Below are 20567 nucleotides of genomic sequence, written 5' to 3'. Positions count from 1 at the left end.
AAATTTCCTTTAGTTTTTGGCCTTTCATCTCTCTCTCTCTCTCTCTCTCTCTCTCTCTCTCTCTCTCTCTCTCTCTCTTTCTCTCTCTCACTACACATTTATTGAGAGAATTAGTATACTCTCAATAAAACGATTTCACTTATACACACACACACACCACACACACACACTTTTAATATCTTTCAGATGTGGATACCAGTTGCAAAATAGCATGCAGGGGTAATAACGGTACACAAGTCATGTAAGTTCAAGTGGATTACGGGAATATGCCTTCACATGTAACCTGGGAATGCTGACATCGAGTCTCTTTGATCCAGAGGTTTTTACCAGTTTCAGCTGTGAGTGTGAGGTCTAGTATTATACATTAGATATTTCACTTTTTATCAAGTAAACATTAAACAGGCAGCACACGAAACAGGCAACCGTGTTGCCTTTTGTTCTTTGCTTTAATAAAAGGCAAATTATAATTGATCTCTTTTCCCCTCATCATACATGCATCAGTTTCCAGATTGCCTTTCACTTGTGGCTTTTCTTTTCACTCCTAAGTTTATGTTGTGGACCAAATGCCTGACAACTTGACCTGTGTTCCATTCAACGTATACCTTTCAATGAATGTGATGTCTGCCTGGTGTGTGGCAGGCAATCAAGTCGTTGAGAAGGAATCAATAGTTCTATTGTCTTTATTACATTAGAATTCACATATAAGTGGGCCTTCAGTTTAGTTTAGGAGTTTGTGAAATTTAATTTTGTGGAGAAGAAAATTTTGCCAGTGTGATTCTTATGTGTCTCTAATTCTAGACTACATAGTTGAAGCGACACTTACTGGCATGATGTTCTGTGATGTTTTGTTTGGACTAATGATTTGTACCATATCCAGTTTATTTACAGGGTCATAGACACTACCATGTTCTAAGTCTGCTGTTTGTTGCTTTGCTTTAGGGCAGAGTAAATAAAGTAGGTAAGATAATACCTCTTAATAAAGAATCCTATTTGTTTTATATTATAGAAAAGAACTCCTTTTTATGGTAACATCATTTGATGATAAGATAATGTGAATGCCTCCAAATATAATTGTAACAGCAAAACTGAGCCATGCTTTAATGGCATGGTTTCACATTTATTAAGAATAAAATAGGGGCTGGAGCAATAGCACAGCAGGTTTGTCTTGCACGCGGCTGAACCGGGTTTGATTCCCCATATCCCATATGGTCACCCGAGCACCACCAGGAATAATTCCTGAGTGCATGAGCCAGGAATAACCCCTGTGCATTGCTGGGTGTGACCCACAAAGGAAAAAAAAAGAATAAAATGGGGGCTGGAGCAACAGTACCGTGGGTAGGGCGTTTGCCTTGCACGTGGCCAACCTGGGTTCAATTCCCAGCATCCCATATGGTCCCCCAAGCACTGCCAGGAGTAATTCCTGAGTGCAGAGCCAGGAGTAACCCCTGTGCATTGCCGGGTGTGACCCTCCCCCTAAAAAAAGAATAAAATAGAGAGGCTAGAGACATTGTACAGAGGTTAAGGCTTATGCGTTACGTGCAGCTGACCTCAGATTGATCTTTGGCACTACATGTTTCTCCCAAAATTGCCCAGTACAGCTCTGGAGATTCCTGAACCCTTCAGGGTGTGGCCCCAGAGACCCCGATGTCCCGGGATAGGCCTGAGAATCCCCAGCATTGTTGGACCTATGCAGCTCCACCTCCTCAGACCCTCACCTTGGACCTCTGGCCTGAGGAGCTGAGAATTGCCAGGATGGGCCTCCAGGCCTCCTGAGTACCACTTGGGAGCACGCAGAAGAAATAAAAGTAGAGAAATAAATGATTAGCCATTGAGTACATCTAAATCTCCATATGGTATTCTGCCGTGAAGCTTTTCTCCCTCCTAAACCAGTTTTTCTAGCCGATATAAACAGAGAAGATGCGGTAATTATGTAATAGATTTAGGCAGTGTGGCAGATTCATGTTTCATACATTTTGTTTCCACTGGAATATGGATTCTAAAGTGCATGAGCACGTTTTAATTACTGTTTTAAAAGCAGTTACTTGCATGTAAAAATATTTTAAAGGCTGGCAAGCCATCAAGAGTATCTCACCTGAACGGCAGAGCCTGGCAAGCTCCCGGTGGTATATTCGATATGCCAAAAACAGTAATAACAAGTCTCACAATGGAGACATTACTGGTGCCCACTCGAGCAAATCGATGAACAATAGGATGACAGTGATACAGTGACTAAATAATGCCGTAGCCATTTTTAAATTTCGACTTTACTTTGCTTAGCAACCACTTTAACCAGTAATCCAGAATGAAATCTTGGTAGACACGAAAGTAAGTCACTGTCTTTACTCACTTGGTCTAAAGGAGAGTTCCGGGACCTCTTCCTCTCTGATAGCTGATTGTGGTTACTCTAGTATTTGTTTTCTAACATAACCAGAATTCTGTTTTCTTGAAATTCTTTCCTGTAGCAGTATAGGAATTTGCTTATGTAGTAGCTTTTATTTCACTGATGAGTTAATTTTTAAATCACATGTTTTAAAAACCCTGATTCTAAGATTTGTCCCAGAGAGGACTTTTTAATATTAGTTGAGCCAAAGTCTTAGTTAAAATTCAGGTTTTATCATTTATTTCTCCTCGATGCTGCATTTTAGCAGGATTTCATACTATATTTAAGTAGGTTTTAAGATATACTTACATATTTAATGGCCACATTTTGTGCATGTATAGCAATTTCTTCCTGTAATAGGCATAAAGCTCTAAAAGTTTCAGACTGGCGGTATAAGTGGTTATTTGAGTGGAAAGTGGGAAAGAGAAGGGAAGTTCTCTCTTCATAACCAAAATTTGGTGGTAGAGAATTCAGATGAAATTGCTTTGTGATCAGGGTGGGAATACTGATGTGGTAGAAAGAAAAACAGTTTTAGCACTTGAATACAGTATAGCTAGAAGGTCCCTTGCAAAGACAACACTCAGGCTTTCTTTTAGAGTGTCTGTATCTGAGTCGGTTCTCACAGAGGTATTATTAACTCAGTCTTAAGGGTAGGGTTTTGGAGAGAGGCGTGGAGAATGGATGCTTTGGGCTACAAGTTCCATAATAGAGCACAGCTGGGTGAGACTCCCTCGGGGTGTCCTCAGCCTCTGACTATCCCACCCGCCTTGAGATATTTCCTTCTTTTCTATCCTTGGAAGCTCTGCCTTGTGTTGTGGCATGATGAAACTTTGTTTGGACTTGGGCAGAGGGAGTCTGACTCTCTCTTCCTGCAGCGTCTACTCTCTTTAAGTAGTCTTCCAGTCTGGGAGTGGGGCCGAACCCATAATTTCCCCCCATATCTCCGAGGGGTAAGGCTTCCCAGGGAAATGCCATCCGAGCTTTCCCTTCTCCTGCTGACTTGTTCAGAGAGGACGTTGAGTTCACGGTGAGGGTTGTGTATTTGTGTATGTTAAAACCCAAGTTTTGTTTGAAGTAGACTTCTGTCTATTCTAATGCAGCGAAGTTTTTCAGTCTGAATGTTCTAGCAGCCATCACTCAAGCGCTAATTGCTGTCAGTGGGAAAGGATATCCTCCTACATCTTTTCTGGAGTGCTAGAAACCACCCACTTCCTTTTTCTTTTACCTTAAGAACTGATTACTGACACTTGGGAATTATAATCAGATTGCATCAATCTTTATGGAAAGGTTACCAATTACTGCGCTGAAAAATATGCATTTCTCTCTAATAGTAAGTGTTCTTCTCGGTTCAGTGCTTTTAAATATCTCTTAGGTGAATGAGTGCTTTGTGCCATGCCCTGATTTAATACACTTAAAACAGACTTTATTGATGGCTTTCTTTCAGTTCTTTTGAAAGGAGGATAATTTATTTAATAGGAAATCTTTGTAGGATCTTTTGTTTGTTTAGATGTCCGTGGGGTAGAAGGATGAATGCTATCAGTTACTTCTCCTATGACATAAGCTCTTAAACGAGTCTGTGCTTTGAAGAGCTGTGGACAGTGAGGGATTCTATGTTGGGGTGAGCATATCGAATGAGGGGCTGTGCCCCTTTCCGTGCATTACCTCACCTCATTTCCATGGCCCCTCTGTGAGGATTGATGGAATCACCCAACTTTTACAGAATAGACGCAGTTGTGAAACTTGTCTGTGCGTGGGTGCGTCGCTAGTGTGTCTTCTTAAAAAGCCCACAAACCGTCGCCACCATCCACCTGAAGCTGTGCCTTCCTGGCTCTCTTCTCAAGAGCACCAAGAGTCTTGTGTCCTCAGGAAGTTTCCACTGGCTGGTGGTCATTGAGGTGTGGAGGGCTCAGTGAAGACAAGGGCTGCTTTATCGCCAGCATCTCTCCATCCTTCTCTCACCGCGTTATTTCTAATGTTCTTTAACATCGACCGGGGAGGGTTAGGAGGCTGCCAGGCTGTCTGGCTCGTTGTCTTCAACCCAACAGGGCCTTGTTTAATTTAGCAGTGCTTAGCTGAAAGGCCCATGACGGCCAAGTACAAACAGACCTTCTGTGGGATGTTAATTTTGATATGGGAGAGAAAGCTTGTTTTTCCTTGCTCTCGGTTAATAAAGTAGCTGGCACATTTTCTCATGAGTTGAAAAGGACTTTGGCTTGTTTAAATTTGTGTAATCAAAGGGAAATGAGCAGTTCTGATAAACATTTTTCTTTGTGCAGTCTTTGGTTAATTCCACTCAATAGCTGCCAACTAATTGCAAAGTGTATGCTCTTTTGTTCTTTCCTTTTTCTCTCTCTTCCCCCCCCCCACTTTTTTTTTTTTAATGTTTCGACTAGATTTTATGGTTGGTCACTGCATAATCCTTCAGTGGTAGGGAAGTAAACCATTTCCTCATTCGAACAGACGTGTGTTACCCTAGAGCAAGCAGAGTGAGTCAGCCCAGCCCCTGTACACAGGTGCCTTCATAATTTTGTGGTTGTTCTTTCATAATAAAGTGGTGCATCCTTCCATAGCACCCAGTTTAATGGATTTTAGTATATTTGCATAAGTTGGGTGCCAACCCCCACTCTCTCATTCCCCAAAGAAAGCCCAGCTCACCAGCTGAACTATCTGTTCTCTCTCGGGTCCCAGGCAGCCACTACAATTTGGCATGTCTATGGAGTTGCCTCTTCTGGACAAGTCAGATAATTGGAATCGGTGATAGAGTAAGGCAGCCTATTGTGCCTGGCTTCTTTCATGGAGCATGTGTTTGTAAATTCACCTTCACCTTAGCATGTAACGTAAGTCATTCTTTTTCACTTTTTAACCATTATGTGGATCAACCACAATTTTGTTTATTTATTTATTGGCTTCTTGGGTCACACCCAGCTTTGCACAGGGGTTACTTCTGGCTCTGCGTTCAGGAATAACTCCTGGTGGTGTTGGTGGGGCCATATGGAATGCTGGGAATCAAACCCAGATCAGCCACGTGCAAGGCAAACGCCTTACCCGCTGTGCTATCGCTCTAGCCCCTAATCAACCACAGTTTTTATCTCTCCATATGTAAATGGACATTGGGTGATTTCAGTGCTTGACCATGAAGCAATTGCAGCTGTGAACATTCGTGTGCACTTATGGGTGGACCTTTACAGGTTTCTCTTGAGTATAGGAGTAGAGTTGCTAGGTTTGATGGCAGCTGAGGAACTGTTTGAGAAACTGCTAAATTGTTTTCCAAAATAGCTGCACTGCACTACATTTCCATCAACAAGAGGTGACTCCCGTGTCCTGATAGCTTTGCTAACATTTGTTATCAGTGTTTTTCATAGGCACCATCCCGGTGGTGTGAGGTGGTATCTCGCTGCGGTGTTGGCTTGTAGCTCCTAAATGGCCAGTGGGCTGAGCGAGCATCTCTTCGTGTGCTTGTTGGAGGGATACCTAATTTATTTCCTTTCTTTGCATAATTTTAAAATTGGGTTCACTGGGGCCAGAGTGATAGTACAGCAGGTAGGGCACTTGCCTTGCACGCAGCCTGCCAAAGTTTCATCCCTAGCATCCCAGATTGTCCCCTGAGAACCTCCAGGAGTAATCCTTGACTGGAGAGCCAGGAATAAGCCTCCACTGTGTGACCAAAAAAAATTAAAAATAAATTGGGTTCGCTTTTTTATTATCATAGTTTTAATTTTGAATATATATGTATACACACATATACACACACGCACACACACACCAGAGATATGAACCATAATTTTTTTCCTTTTATGCTGTGGCTTATTTTTTCATTTAATGTTCTTTCAAAAATTTATTGCTGTGGTACCACTATGGTGTTGTTGGTGGGGTGGGGGTGTGTGCCTGGAGTTCTTTTTAGCCAACAAGTTTGTAATGAAGTTCATTATTGTGCCCTCCCCCTCCATCTTTGTTTGCATGTGCAGTTTTCTCCGAAAAATCTTTTTATTCCCTATCCCCTTTCCTCTTCATTCTGTTGGCATCGTTGTTGCAGTGGCCAATTGCCGCCTAAGTGCCTGGCTGTGGGACTTGCACTCTCTAGCCCTGCTGCTTGTGGGGGGCCCTGGATCAGGGTCCCTGCTTGCTGCTCAGGTGCCCTGCGTCTGGCTCAGCACGTGGCTCTCTGGGGCATGCGCTCCTGCTGTCTTCTCCCACTCTTGTTGAGATGCACGAGTTGTGGTTGTAGGACTTGCCTCTATACTTGACAGAGGCTATGCTTCCTGGCTGTTTTTTAGCATGTTATTAGTTGTGGTGTCTGCCAGGGCCACACCTTTGGCCCCCTCACCTGACTGAAAATCACTTGATTTCAGGGTCACAAAGAGGGCTGCCAGAATAGTGCTTGATGCACGTGGGGTACCAGTGATTTCAACTCATTGCTCTGCATTTGCAAGGCAGATGCTCCAAGCTACTATGCTATTTCTCTGGCTTTGCTCCACAATTATTTATGTTGCAAAATTACCCACCTGGGGTCCTAGAGAGAGCTTAATGGGAGAGTGCTTGTTCCGTGTGCTGAAGGCCCAGGTTCTGTCCCTGGTACTGCATGGTCACCCAAGCTCCTCTCAGAGGAACTCTCAAGCACTGCTGAGTGTGACCCTCAACAAGCAAAAGTTATCCCTCTAGGTATTTTGTATTATAAAAATTGGTACAAAACTCAGTGGTCAGTAGGAAGTCATTGCATTTAGAGGTATTACACATCTTTTGAACGTACAAGTAATTCTCATTTAATTCAGTCAAAGACTGCTTCTGAACCAAACACTCATCTGTTTTGTGTCTTCAGTTTTCACAGTCCCCACAACATGCTTGGTCTTGGTCTTGAAAGTTTTCTTCTATCATCACACTTGGAACACCCAAAGGGTGTGGAGAAAGGTTCTGGGTAGAGCCAATGATGCCTGTCTTCTCGGGGAAAGCAGGCAGGACCCAGAAATCAAGAAGATCTGAGGAGGAACTGGGGGTTAACAGTTGAGGTGTGTTGCTCTGATTACCTGTACAAGAGGAAGGGGTTGGGGCCAACCCCCAGGTGTGCAGTGATTTAGTCCAGCTCAGACAGGGGCTCAGGACTCCTAAGCCCTGCTTCAGAGCCCATCACATTTTTATGCTTATTTGGTAGTTTGGCTTCCGTCACTATCAGATGGAGACTTACGAGGCCAGGAACTGTCAGTTTCCTTTGCTGTGAGCTTCCAGAATCTCGTCGTACTGGCCTTGGCATATTGTGGTCGTCTCTAAATATCTCTGCAAGTGCATGAATCCCTTTGAAAGTGTCCAGCAGGCAGTTGGGTGGATAGTTGGACCACAGATGAAGATAGGAAATGTGTATTTCTGGGTTATCAGGTAGAAGAACTTCATGTTGTCCTGATTGGCTAAGAGACTTCTATGAAAGTTCAGATATGATGTAGTTATGTCATTTTTCATGTCAAAGTCATGATGTCATGCCCACCTCTCCCACACTGCCTTGCCTAGAATTTAACGCTAGTTGTCATCTGCTGATGACCCTTGCATTTAGTGTTCCCACACCACCAGTGTGACCTTCCCTCCACCAGTGTCCCTAATTTCCCTCTTAACCCCAACCTATCCCCTCAGGCACATGACAAATTTACTTTACATTGCTTATTCCAATCAAACCTAAAGAAATCTCGCCAATAATTTTTGAAAAATTTTTAATAGAAAATGACTTTTGAAATGATAGATTGGAGTTAGATTTCTAATGGTTGGGAAATAAAGGTGATAAAGACAAGATTTTATTTCCTTTTAAGAATAACTGGCTCATAGTATGAAATCTTGGATATAATTTCAGATTACTCCTGTAAACTCTCAAAAAAGATGTTTATAAAACATTTGGAACAATACAGATTGTACTAAGAAAATGGGCTTTGATCAACTCTGGAGATACAAAGCTGGGAACTTAATAAATCAAGTCCTATTTGTGAATGGAAATGACTGGAAATTCACCTTAAAAGTAAGAATTCAGTTCTTGTCAAGGCTTAATATTTTATATTCTAAGTAGTAGACATTAACTTAGTTTCATCTTTTATATAAAAAAAATAAAATGAATTACAGATTTAAAATCTTGGCAGTCTAAAACATGACTACTGATTTCTATCTCTTAATAACTATTGGAACACTAGAAATGGAATGTGGCTTTGGTTTTTTACCCTTTAATTTTGAGGCGAATGTGCTTTTAGCTCAGTTCCTCTGTACTCAGGAAACCCAACCATTGGTAGTTTGGATATGCTATAACTTTAATTCTTTAACTATTAAAAGAACAGAGTTGTGTTTCTGTAAAATATGACATTATTTTATACTTGAGAGGATTTGTTTTTTCATTTAAGGCATTGATGCAGTTGTGTCACTTTTGTGGGCTCCGCACTCTCCCCCTACCACGTGACCATGGAGTCACTTCATTGTACATGCTTTTAGTGTTTTGATTTACTGCCTCGTTTCCCCCGCCCCCAAAATAGGCTGTGAGTCATTCTAATTTTATTATTTTTTCCACCAAAGAACTTTCACTGAATCTCCCCAGCATTGAATAATAATGCAGGTCAGTATCTTTAGCAAATCATAATTTAATAGTGTTTATGACTAAGAATTCAAATTGAGAGTCCAGCATCTCCTGAGCCTTGCGATTTTCTCTAAGGTATATACATAATGTACAGTATAGTACAGATCATTTTAATTTGGATCATGCAGATGAACATTTCAGGTAGTTTCAACAAATATCCATACAGACTCAGGTTTTGTGTACACAGAATTTTAACAAGGCTGTTTACAGACTGGAAACAGAATACATATTGGATATTAATGATAATAAGGTCAAAATCATCACTTTGATTCCTATGTGGGTGGGTTAAATAATGATAAAAATCTCCGAGAAGAGACCTCAGGCTGCAGAAATTGTCCAACTCTTGTTTATTTAAACTTTTTATGAGGCGCTGTGTTATAGCATTGCACATGATCAGGTTGTATGACCTTTGACATCAATTATAGAGTTAGGGTCAGGTTCAGAATTGATGAACCAAGGTTTTCAAAGATAGCCCTTCCAGCTCTTGGTGGAAATACAAAGCAGAGGGAAACATCTGACATAGTTATCCTTTCTTTGAAATCATCATTATTATTTTTTTTAGAAAGTAGTTCACTTTTTACTGATTCTTCAAAGGAAGCAGCAGGAACATCCACCACTTCCCTGTTGGGGAGGGAGCGAGCAGCTTTCCCTAGCGGGAGCCTGAAGGCCCAAGAGAGGTGTGGGGTCCATTGCTGCAGCGTCCAGGCAAGGCCACTTTCCCATAGAATATTTCCTCTCATCGAATTTTTGAATTTTTTTTAATCATTCCTGAGGAGCGTTCAGTAATGGAGGACAAGGGGAAATCTATAAACATTTTATTTCTCCCTATGTTTAGTCTAATGAGGGGAAGAATGTGAAAAGTATGGAAAGAGTTTAGAAAGAAAGAATAGTTGGAAAGAATAAAACAGTTGAAAGGCATGCCTATTTAAGTGTGCAGAATTTAGGCTAATGTCTTGCTTAGCAGTTGTAAGGAATCTGATAACTGATTCTAAATAATAATCTTCATTTACATAAGTATATATTCTGTGTATATAAGCTGATGTTTCTGTTGTATTTCAGCCATAGATTCTGTACTTTTACATAGATTGACAAATCATATTTCTGCTGTATTGAATAGTTTAATAGTCAAGAAAATTTAGATGCTATTCAGCTATTTATTTTTTGGTTTGCTTTGGTCACACCTGGTGATGCTCAGGGGTTACTCCTAGCTCTGCACTCAGGAGTCACTTCTGGCGGCACTCAGGGGACCACATGGGATGCCAGGTATAGAACCAGAGTTGGCTGTGTGCAAGGCAAGCGCACATACTTCCTCTTTGGCTCTGCTGTTCAACCATCTCTTGCTCTTTATAAAGTCTAGATTTCAGCTTTACTTCATATCTTGAAGAGAGTGTGGAGAGATGGAGAGATGTGGAGAGATGCTCCAGGGGTAGGAATATGTGGTTTGCAGACTTCTTTTCTGGGCCTATTATCTGTGGAACCCCTTACCTTAAATAGGCTATTTCTTTGGACATTGGAAGGCTAGACTGACACTGCGGCTACTCTTGGAGGCACCAACTGAAGTCATTATTCCCTGCTCTGATTGATGAGTATTGGTTCTATGGAGCAGTGATGAATAAATTACTCATTTATGTGTCCTATTTTTTACAACTTCATACTTTATTTCTTGCCTACATGATAAACACTGATATGATCTTATTTTATTTTAATTTAGGGTTTTTTTGTGTGTGTGCGTATGTGAAGTAAAATAGTTTTATTTAGGGCAACAGGAGAGGGAGAGAGTTTTGTATTCAAAAGAAAATACTGGTTTCTTCAGAGAGGGGCCACAGATAGAATTTACTTGTTTATTTGGATTTTTGGCCATACCTGATGGTCCTGAAGGCTTACTTCTGGTTCCGTGCTCAGAAATTGCTCCTGGTAGGCTTGGGGAATGATATGGGGATTGAATCCCTATTGGCTGTGTGCAAGGCAAATACTCTACCCACTGTACTGTCTGGTCCCTGATAGGATTTAAATTTTTTTTTTATTGAATATTCATGAGATAGACCATTACCAAGTTGTTCATGATTGGGTTTCGGTCATACAATGATCCAACACCCATCCCTCCACCAGTCTACATTTCCTACCACCAGTGTCCCCAGTTTCCCTTGCACCACACCCCCAGCACTCCCCCTTCCTGCACTCCATCCCGCTGCCTGCCTCTGTGGCAGGCACTTTTCTTCTTTCTCTCTACTTTTGTGCATTATGGTTTGTAACACATGTACTAAGAGGTCATCATGTTTGTTCAGGGTGCTCAGTATTTTTATCATGAAGGTAAGACTGGAGTAGCTTTTTTTTAACTGGGTGACAGCTTTAGGGTGTGGATATGCCTGTCGAGGCTTCCAGAAGTACAGGGAGATGGGGGAAGGTACCCATCCCAACTCCAAAAATGCCAGGAGATTTCAGTCACAAAACCTGCATACCCAAATTTTCAGCGGATTATATCTTGGTGAGCTCAGTCCCAAGATGGTGGAGTCCAGGGAGATGGCAGCAATTTTCGGATTGTGAAAGCAAGCAGCTGCTCTGCTTGAGTGGGCACCAGACTGGCCTGCCCGCCTCTGATTTGTCCTGGTCTGTTCAGCCTTGTACAGGTTTGAGATTAACTGTGGCTCTTGATCTCCTTCAAGATTTATTTATAGGTCTCTGAAGCAAGGCCAGTAGGAGAGCTTACATGGTGGTGCTGAAGTTGGTTCTTAGGGGGTGAGTGCCGGTGCATCTAGGCATATATAGGGAAGTGGGAGGGAGGTAGCTCATCCCGACCCCGAGAAAGCCTAGAGCCTAATAGGATTTTTAAATCAAAATGTCTTCAATTAACCTCGCTTTACTCATAGTCAGTAGTTCTAATCACGGCACTGTTACTACCATATAGTTCCAGAATAATCCAGTCTTACGAAGGAGACCCTGCCTAGTTTTGCAAGATTATAATAAGTGAGAGCATGAGCAGTCAGTTATCGTATATGCCTTATCTTGTTGTGACCTTGTTTCTCTTCTACCACCTTCAGGCATATGGTGAGATTAAAGTGAATTAGAGAATTATAACGGCACAGAGAGCAGTGCTCTTGGGGGCATGAGTCTGCATTTTCAGGTCGGTAGGTGTGGTCCCGCTTGTGGCCTGGCTTGGGAGACTCTCGGGGAATGGATTCAAGGTTCCTTCTGCGCTGTTAGTAATGGGGGAGAGCGCTGTGACCTTGGGCAAGTTCTTCAGGTCATGAGCATCCTACCTCGCTGTCAGGGCTTCACCGCAGTCCTGTGAGAGCAAAGCTGCATGTGAAGTGTTTCGGTGACTGGGAGCTCCACGGCACAGGGGCCTGTATTGCAAACAGGGTCCTGACCCCTCCTCTGCTGCTGCCTGCACTCTCTGCACCTCAGCACTGCAGACTGGCATGTGTGGGCCCCACAGAGGGGTGAGCAACCCTGGCAGGCCTAGTGACTGACTAAGTACGTGAAATGTTTAGCATCGTGCCTGGCATGTTGTAAATTGCCAGTCGATATCAGGTGATGGAATGACATTTTCCTCCAAAAGGAGATGTAGGCGGATGACTGACAGTGCGATGATCGGATGGTACATCCTGAAGAAACAGATTTGGGTCACAGCTCGAGTGGAACTCACACGGGTGCATGTGTCATTTTTGCCATTTTAAAAGTAAATAGGAAGGTGATTTGGATAAGCTCCGGATAGGAACTTTGTCAGCTGTGAATGTCTCTGCTTTGAACAGTTATCATTTAACCTAAAATAGAACCTATTTTATTTTTAGTTTAATTTTTTTTTTTTTTTGGTTTGGGGCCACACCTGGCTGTGCAGAGGGCTTACTCTCGGCTCTGGGATCACTCCTGGCCGCACTTGGGGGACAGTATGTGGTGTTGGGGATCAACCCACATCAGCCGCATGCAAGGCAAGGACCTTGCCTGCTGGACTATCTCTCTGGCTCCCTTCCCCATCTTTTTATCGTTGCCCAGATAAAAGGACTTGGTGGCGCTCACAGCCTCCTCTTTCCCCGCTGCATAAGGAAGTGCTTTCTAAATATTTCTCTGGAATCCATTTAGACCTCAAGAGACACCTTCTTTCTGGAATTCCTAAGCTCCCCAGGTATAACTGTTAAATCATCCTATCATCTGTGTTTCTTGTTCTGATTTTTATTAGAAGACGGTCCTGCTTCTAGCAGTGTCAGCTGCCCTATTCCAGTGCAGTCACCGAGACCTTGCAGACTGCTCCTAGCGGGGCATGGCTGTGTCCCTTGGCATTGATCACTGCACGTGAGCTCCAGCACTGCGAACAGTTGACAGAGCACACGTGCAGTGAGTGTTCATTTGAATTAGTGAGTTGCCCAGGGGCAGCTGGTGGCTATGATATTTTCAATATTAAGTGAGCAGTGTTCAGCACTGGGAGTGAAGCTAAGCTTGCAGGCTTCCTTTGAATCCAAAAAACAGACCACTGTGCAATCCTGGGAGACCAGTTTGTTCACTTTTCCTTCCAAGAGTAATTTACTTTTACTGGTGTGTTTATATAGAGTAAAGGTCAACAAAAGAAGGTGTATTTGACGCTTTGCTACAGCAAAAAAACAAATTTCAGTATGCTCACCAAAAAAAGGATCATTTTAAATGGATTTTATGCAATGTAAGCAGTTTTTTTTTTTTACAACTTAATGAGGCATAATTAACATATAATAAATGCGACATGTTTTAAGTGTTCAGTTTAGGGGCCAGAGAAATAGTCAAGGGGGTAAGGCATTTGTCTCGCAGGTGACTGATACCAGTTTGATCCCCCAGCACCCCAAATGGTCTCCCGAGCCCACCAGGAGTAATCTCTGTGCAGAGAGCTAGGGAGTAAACCCTGAGTGCCACTGGGTGTGGTCCACAAAAACAAAGTACAGTTTGATCATTTCTGACACATGTGTACACCAATGAAAGCATCACCACAATAAGGATAATGGAAATATCTATCACTCTCCAAAGGTTTGTAATACCCTTTTGTAATCCGGATCTGTTTTCTTTCTTTTCTTTCATTGTAGATTAGTTCATCTCTTCTAGGGTTTCATGTAAGTGGGTTTGTAAGACAATATACTCTTTTTGTCTCGGTATAATTATTATGTAAGTCATTCATGTTGTTGCATGTTTTAATAGTTTATTTCTTTTTGCTGCTGATTGGTGTGTGTATATATTCCATAGTTTATCTGTTCACTGTTGATGGACACTTGGGTCTTTAAGTTTCTGGCTGTTGCAAATCAAACAAATCTGAGCATTTATATATGTCTTTGATGTAGGTTTTCTTTTTTAAAATGCCATGGGTGGGGGAGCTCGTGGAGATTCTCAGCTAGGCAGCCAATCAGTGGCTCAATGCAAGGGCCTGCGAAGGAGGTGCAGCTGGGCCCCTGTAGTGCTGGAAACTACCCGGCCTGACACACCCTGCAATGTTTGTGGGCAGCAGCTGCGTGCAAGCATGCACCTTAAATCCAATCTCTCTGGCCCTGTACATAAATTTTCTTTTCACTTCGGTAAATTCCTTTGAGTGGGGTCTGGGTGATATGTAGGTATATGTTTAACTTTTCAGAAACCGCCAACTTTGCAATAGAGGTCTCGAAGGGTTATCATGTGTATTCCTTTGCCTACTTTCAAGATTCAGTTCTCATCCAGAGTGATCATTTCTAACTTTGATTGTCACACTGGTCCCTTTTTTTTAGCCTAACTGCCCTTAGGTGGGGGATGAGGGAAGGGTGGCATGAGGGAAACTGGGAGCATTGGTGGTGGGAAATGTACACTGGTGAAGGGACACGTGTTGGAACATTATGTGACTGAATATGACTGAAACCCAATCATGAACAACTTTGTAACTGTGTACCTCACTGTGATTAGGGTTTTTTGTTTGTTTGTTTTTTCTTTTTGGGTCACACCCAGTGTTGCCCAGGGGTTACTCCTGGCTCTGCACTCAGGAATTACTCCGGCGGTGCTTGGGGGGCCATATGGGATGCTGGGAATCGAACCCGGGTCGGCCGAGTGCAAACGCCCTACCCACTGTGCTATTGCTCCAGCTCCCTAGGTTTTTTTTTTTTAAAGAAAAAACTGCCAAGTTATATTCTAGGTTACTGTAATCTTTTATATGCCCTACCAGCAATGCATGAGCATTTCAGTTATAACATCTGTTGGTTATGGTGAGTCTTTTTAACAGAAAGCCATACTAATGAGTGTGTAGTGGGTTTGGGGTTTTTGTTTGTTTTTGTTTCTTGAGCCACATTGGTAGTGTTTAGGGCTTATGCCTGGCTCTGTGCTCAGGGATCAAACCTGGCAAGGCTTGGAGGATCGTATGGGGTAGTGGGGATTGAAACCGGGTCAGCTGCCTGCAAGACAATCCCCTAGTGTAGCCCCCAGGTGTGTAATGACACTTCATTCTCTTGTTTAGTTCTTATCAGAGATGAAATTCAGAATCTTGTGTGTATAAAGCATGCTCTCTACATCACAAAGCCCCATCCAGGCTTCCTTACTGTGGTTTTGATTTTATTTTCCTGGTAACTGATGTGTTGAGTATATTTTCATGTGCTTATTTGTCATTTCTTGATGAAATGTCAATTTTTTTGAACAGTTCTTTTAATTGAGTTGTTTTCTTACTGAGTTTTGAGTGTTTTCTGTGTAGTGCAGTTATCTGTTCTTTCCCAGAGAGATAACTTCTAAATAATTTTTCCCAGTTTGTGATTTGCCTTTTAACTCTCTTCGCGGTGTCTTTCAAAGAGCAGATGTTCTTAATTTTGATGAAGTTCAGCTTATCAGTTTGTTCTTTTGTGGATTATGCTTTTGGTATCAAATTTAAGAAATCTTTACCTAGCTCAAGATTACCTAACCACAGATTATCTCCTGGGTTTTCTTGTGGAAGTTTTGTAGTTTTAAGTTTTGCATTTAGGTATGTAATTCATCTTAACTTAATTCTTGCTTGGGTATAAGATACAGATCAAAGGTATACTATAACTTTGGACTCTGTTATGGGATCTATTTTGGATTCTATTTGTTCCATTGATTTATTTATCTTTATGCCAGCACCATACTGTCTTAATTATTGTAGTTTTATGATTCTTGACATTTGTTAGTATTAGTTTTCCAACTTTTTTTCTTCCCCTCCCCCCCGAAGCTGTTCTGACAATTCCAGGTTATGTGTGTCTGTGTGTCTGTGTGTGTTTAGGCCATACCCAGTGATGCTTAGGGGTTTCTCCTGGTTCTGCATTCAGGAATTACTCCTGTCAGTGTTGGCGGGGGTTCATATGGATGCTCGGGATAGAACCTGAGTTGATCGCGTGCAAAGCAAGTGCCATACCCCTCTGCTATCACTCTGGCCCCATTTCAGTTTCTCTTTAGAGTCACACAGGCATCAGAATTCTGCATATAAATCTATATAAAATAGCCTGCATAGATCATCATTAAGAGTAAATTAAATTCTGTGCAGCAGTTTGGTGATAATAGAGTTCTTTAACTACATTGAATCTTTCAACTCATAAGCATCTTATTTATCTCCATTTATTTCGGTCTTTAACATTCAGTATACTTGGAAGTGGACTGGAGCGATAGCACAGCAAGTAGGGCGTTTGCCTTGCATGCGGCCGACCCGGGTTCGATTCCTCCATCCTCTTGGAGAGCCTGGCAAGATACTAAGAATATTCCACCTGCACGGCAGAGCCTGGCAAGCTACCCATGGTATATTTGATATGCCAAAAGCAGTAACAACAAGTCTCATAATGGAGACATTACTGGTGCCCATTCGAGCAAATCGATGAACAACGGGATGACAGTGCTATACTTGAAAGTACACGTCTTACACATCTTTGTTTTTGGTGGGGGGGAGAGTGCGGCACACCCAGCAGTGCTCAGGACTCACTCCTGGCTCTGCACTCAGGGATCACTCCTGGAGAACTCATGGGACCACAGGGGCGCTGGGGAGTGAACCAGGGCAGCTGTGAGAAAGGCAGGCAGCCTCTGCACAGTCACTCCGGCCCCCAGGTCTTACACATGTTTCATCAGGTTGATGCCTGTTATTTCTGCATTATAACTAGTTTTTAAAATGATGTGATAGTTATTGATTGCTGCTTTCAGTCTTACATAGAGGTCCTTTGTATACAGTATCCTGCAGCGTGGCCAGACTTCACTAGTTCAAGTAAGTTCGTTTCTTTGGATTTCCTACATGGTTAGTCATTTTGAATCAGGACAGTGCATTTCTTCCTTTTTATTCTGGATGCATGCATTTTATTTCTCCCCCTTTTCTGCCTCACCGGCAGTACTCTGCTGTGATAGTGCATCTATGTGGTGTGAGGCGAGGCGCTCAGGGTTGGCCTCAGTCTTTCACTGCTAGGACTGTTGTTTGCGGGAGGTTTGTTGTGGAATGCCTTTTTAGATTGAGAATGTGCTTTTAGTCTCAGTTTGCTAAAAGCTTTTCATTTGTTTGTTTTTTGTTTCGGGGCTCCACCTGGCTCTGTGCTCAGGGCTCAGGGACCATATGGGATGCTAGGGACTGGACCTGGGTTAGTCATGTGCAAAGCAAGGGACTCTCTCTCCAACTCCACTGAAAGGTTGTGTTTTTGTTTTTTTTTTACTTTTTTAAAATCAGGAATGGATGTTGGATTTTTAGAAGATGTTTTCTGCATTTATTGAGATCATATGGTTTTGATTTATTATTTACTATGTTAAATTATGGTACTGGTAATTGAAGTAATGAACCAGTCTTGCTTGTGATGCACCCTACTAGGTCATAATATATATTTTTTGTTGTATTTGATTTGGAGCGATAGCACAGTGGTAGGGTGTTTGCCTTACACATGACCGACCTGGGTTTGATTCCTCCACCCCTCTCGGAGAGCCTGGCAAGCTACCAAGAGTATCTTGCCCGCATGGCAGAGCCTGGCAAGCTACCCGTGGTATATTCGATATGCCAAAAACAGTAATAGTAAGTCTCACAATGGAGACATTACTAGTGCCCGCTTGAGCAAATCGATGAATGACAGTGATACAGTGATTTGATTTACGAAAATTTTGTTTAGAATTTTTGCAACTCTGTTCACGAGGGACAGAATAGGCTCAAGTATCTGTATCAGTTAAACTCTAACCTCACAAAATCAGTTGGGAAATATTTCTTACCATTCATTTTCTGAAATAATTTGGCTAGAAGTTTTCATTAAATGTTTGCTATAATTCTCTAGCAAAGCCATCTGGATATAGTCTTCTTCGAGAGAAGATTTTAAACTTAAAATTTGGTTTTTAAAATAAGTCCAGGGCAATTTACATCATCTGTTTCTTTTTGAATGGGTTTTAGTGCTTAGTATTTTACAAGGAATTTGTCCATTTCACCTTCTGAATTTATTGCCATAAAGTTTATTTAATAGACTCTTCTTATGCTTTACATATCTGTAGAATCTGTGATGATACCTCCTCCCTAATTCCTAGGATTGGCAATTGGTGCCTTCTCTGTGGTCCTGGTCTGTCCAATCGAACATTTGTCAATTTTCTCAAAGAGCCAGCTTTTGTTTTCCTTCTCATTTTTTATTAGATTTTTTTACCCTGATCTTCCTTTCTTTGGCTCTTTTGCTGTCTTACCCTCTTTAATCCCCTCTTCCCTTGGATAATTTTTACTATTTTTCTTTCACTCAGTTTTCCCTAACGTTTTACAGTGTGGTTCTTTTAAGCACTTGATTTAAGGAAGTGAAAGAGCCAGCATAGGGGTTGAGGTGTATACTTGCAGCTGACCCTGATTCCATCCCAGTACCACATGGTGCCCCAGAGGGCAGGGAAGAAGCCCTTCAGGGCTTCCCGCACCCTGGGATGGGGCCCTGGAAGCCTCCTGAGCACTGTCAGGATGGTCCATGTGGTCCGGGTAACCCCACACACCAGAGAACCTGAGCAGCCCTCAAAGCCCTTGCCTTGAGCTGCTCCCTGGCCAGAAGGGGCTTCCCCTCACCCCAGGCCTCCAGAGCACCCCTTGGGAGAGCTCCTCCCCTCCCTCCTCCCCTAATTCCTCCCCTACCTGCCCCCCTCCCATTAAAAAAAAAGAACTTGATTTAAATTATGTTCTCAAGATAGATGACAATATTGAAGCTCTGGAAAGAGGATTTAGATGCACAACCTTGAATTCTTTTTCCTCCAGTGCAGTAGGCGCTGTGAGCAAGGCTAGTGCTGCAGCCCCAAGAACACACTGGGAGGCGTAGGCAACCAAGAGACCGGTCAGAATTTCTGAGGGAGCTTATTTTAGTGAGGTCTAGGACACGTCTGAGAGATCCAACATGCTCTTCCAGGTTATTTCGCGTTGCCTGCAGTTCTTCATCTTAGCTGCCGTGTTCGAAACATGAGCTTGAATATTCCAAGAGCAGTTCTGCACACAGCAAATGTTCCCTTGGGTTTAATCGACAAATCTGCTTTCTATTTCTCCTAAAACTGTTTGCGGTGGTCATGGTGACTGCAGCTCTAACAGTTGTGGCAGGTGTTGCTGACAAGATTATGTTGAATAGAAGGAAAATCTGGGGGCGGGAGGTGGGGGGATGGATTGTTATAAAGATTTACGTCTGTATCTCACTGCAAACTTATCCCAATCAGTAGAAAGTATTTCTAAAAGACTGGTGCTTGTTCAGCACATCATGCCTTTTAAAAGTAATTTGTCGTCACTAAAAGGCCTAATAATTCTGTAATTATTTTATAAGTGGAGCAAAATCAGCCTGATGCAATACATACCAGCATCCATCCAGAAGGTCTGGATCAAGGTGCTAGATTTAGGGATTTTAAGAAATCCACAGGGCTGGAGCGATAGCACAGCGGGTAGGGCGTTTGCCTTGCTTGCGGCCGACCCGGGTTCGATTCCCAGCATCCCATATGGTCCCCTGAGCACCGCCAGGGGTAATTCCTGAGTGCAGAGCCAGGAGTAACCCCTGTGCATCACCAGGTGTGACCCAAAAAGCAAAAAAAAAAAAAAAAAAAGAAAAGAAAAGAAATCCATAGCATCTGCTTGCTAGGAGGCACTGGGATGGCCAGCGGTCAATTGTAAGGAAAGAGCAGAAGTGGGAATAAACAGAGAGGTTGTTTTCAAATAGCCACGCGAGCCAAGGGCTCTATGTCTTGTTGTCGTTTTTTTTTTTTTTTTCTTTTTGGGTCACACCCAGCGATGCTCAGGGGTTACTCCTGGCTTTGCACTCAGGAACCACTCCTGGCGGTGCTTGGGGGACCATATGGGATGCCGGGGATCGAACCCGGGTCGGCCGCATGCAAGGCAAACGCCCTACCCACTGTGCTATCGCTCTGGCCCCTTGTTGTTTTTTGTTTTTTATTTTGATAAAATGAAAATCAGCTTTGCCATCAGACAGATTATGACTGCCAGAGCAAGGGGCTCCGTCAGTGGTTTGCTGGTGAGGGTTGCAGTTTCCCATAATCTATGGTTGTGTAGAGGAAAGAGCATCAGCGGGGCAGGTCTGGGATTGGGCAGGGCAGGACGCAGACTCCCAATCTGGCAGCACTTCTGGTCCGGACTTGCCTCCCTCCTCAGCTCAGAGTGAGGTGTGTTCGCTCACCCCATCCCACTGTGGAACGGACAGGACAGTGATA

General features: G+C 42.8%; 1 protein-coding gene across 3 annotated transcripts in view; it reads left to right on the top strand.

The window, feature by feature from the left end:
• The window catches only part of MRTFB (myocardin related transcription factor B), a 172599-nt gene that overhangs the window by 11823 nt on the left and 140209 nt on the right, over positions 1 to 20567 (top strand). The window contains exon 2 of one of the 3 annotated variants that reach the window (XM_055134844.1): positions 8211 to 8372. The exons of the other annotated variants lie outside the window; for them this stretch is intronic. The gene's annotated coding sequence lies outside the window, so the exon portion shown is untranslated. The remainder of the gene's footprint in view (positions 1 to 8210; positions 8373 to 20567) is intronic. 3 annotated transcript variants of the gene reach the window in all.

Source organism: Sorex araneus, chromosome 4 (assembly GCF_027595985.1).
Source record: "Sorex araneus isolate mSorAra2 chromosome 4, mSorAra2.pri, whole genome shotgun sequence".
Taxonomy (NCBI): Eukaryota; Metazoa; Chordata; class Mammalia; order Eulipotyphla; family Soricidae; genus Sorex; species Sorex araneus.
The sequence above is the reverse complement of the archived record's forward strand: the minus strand, read 5'-3'. Positions and strand labels throughout refer to the sequence as shown.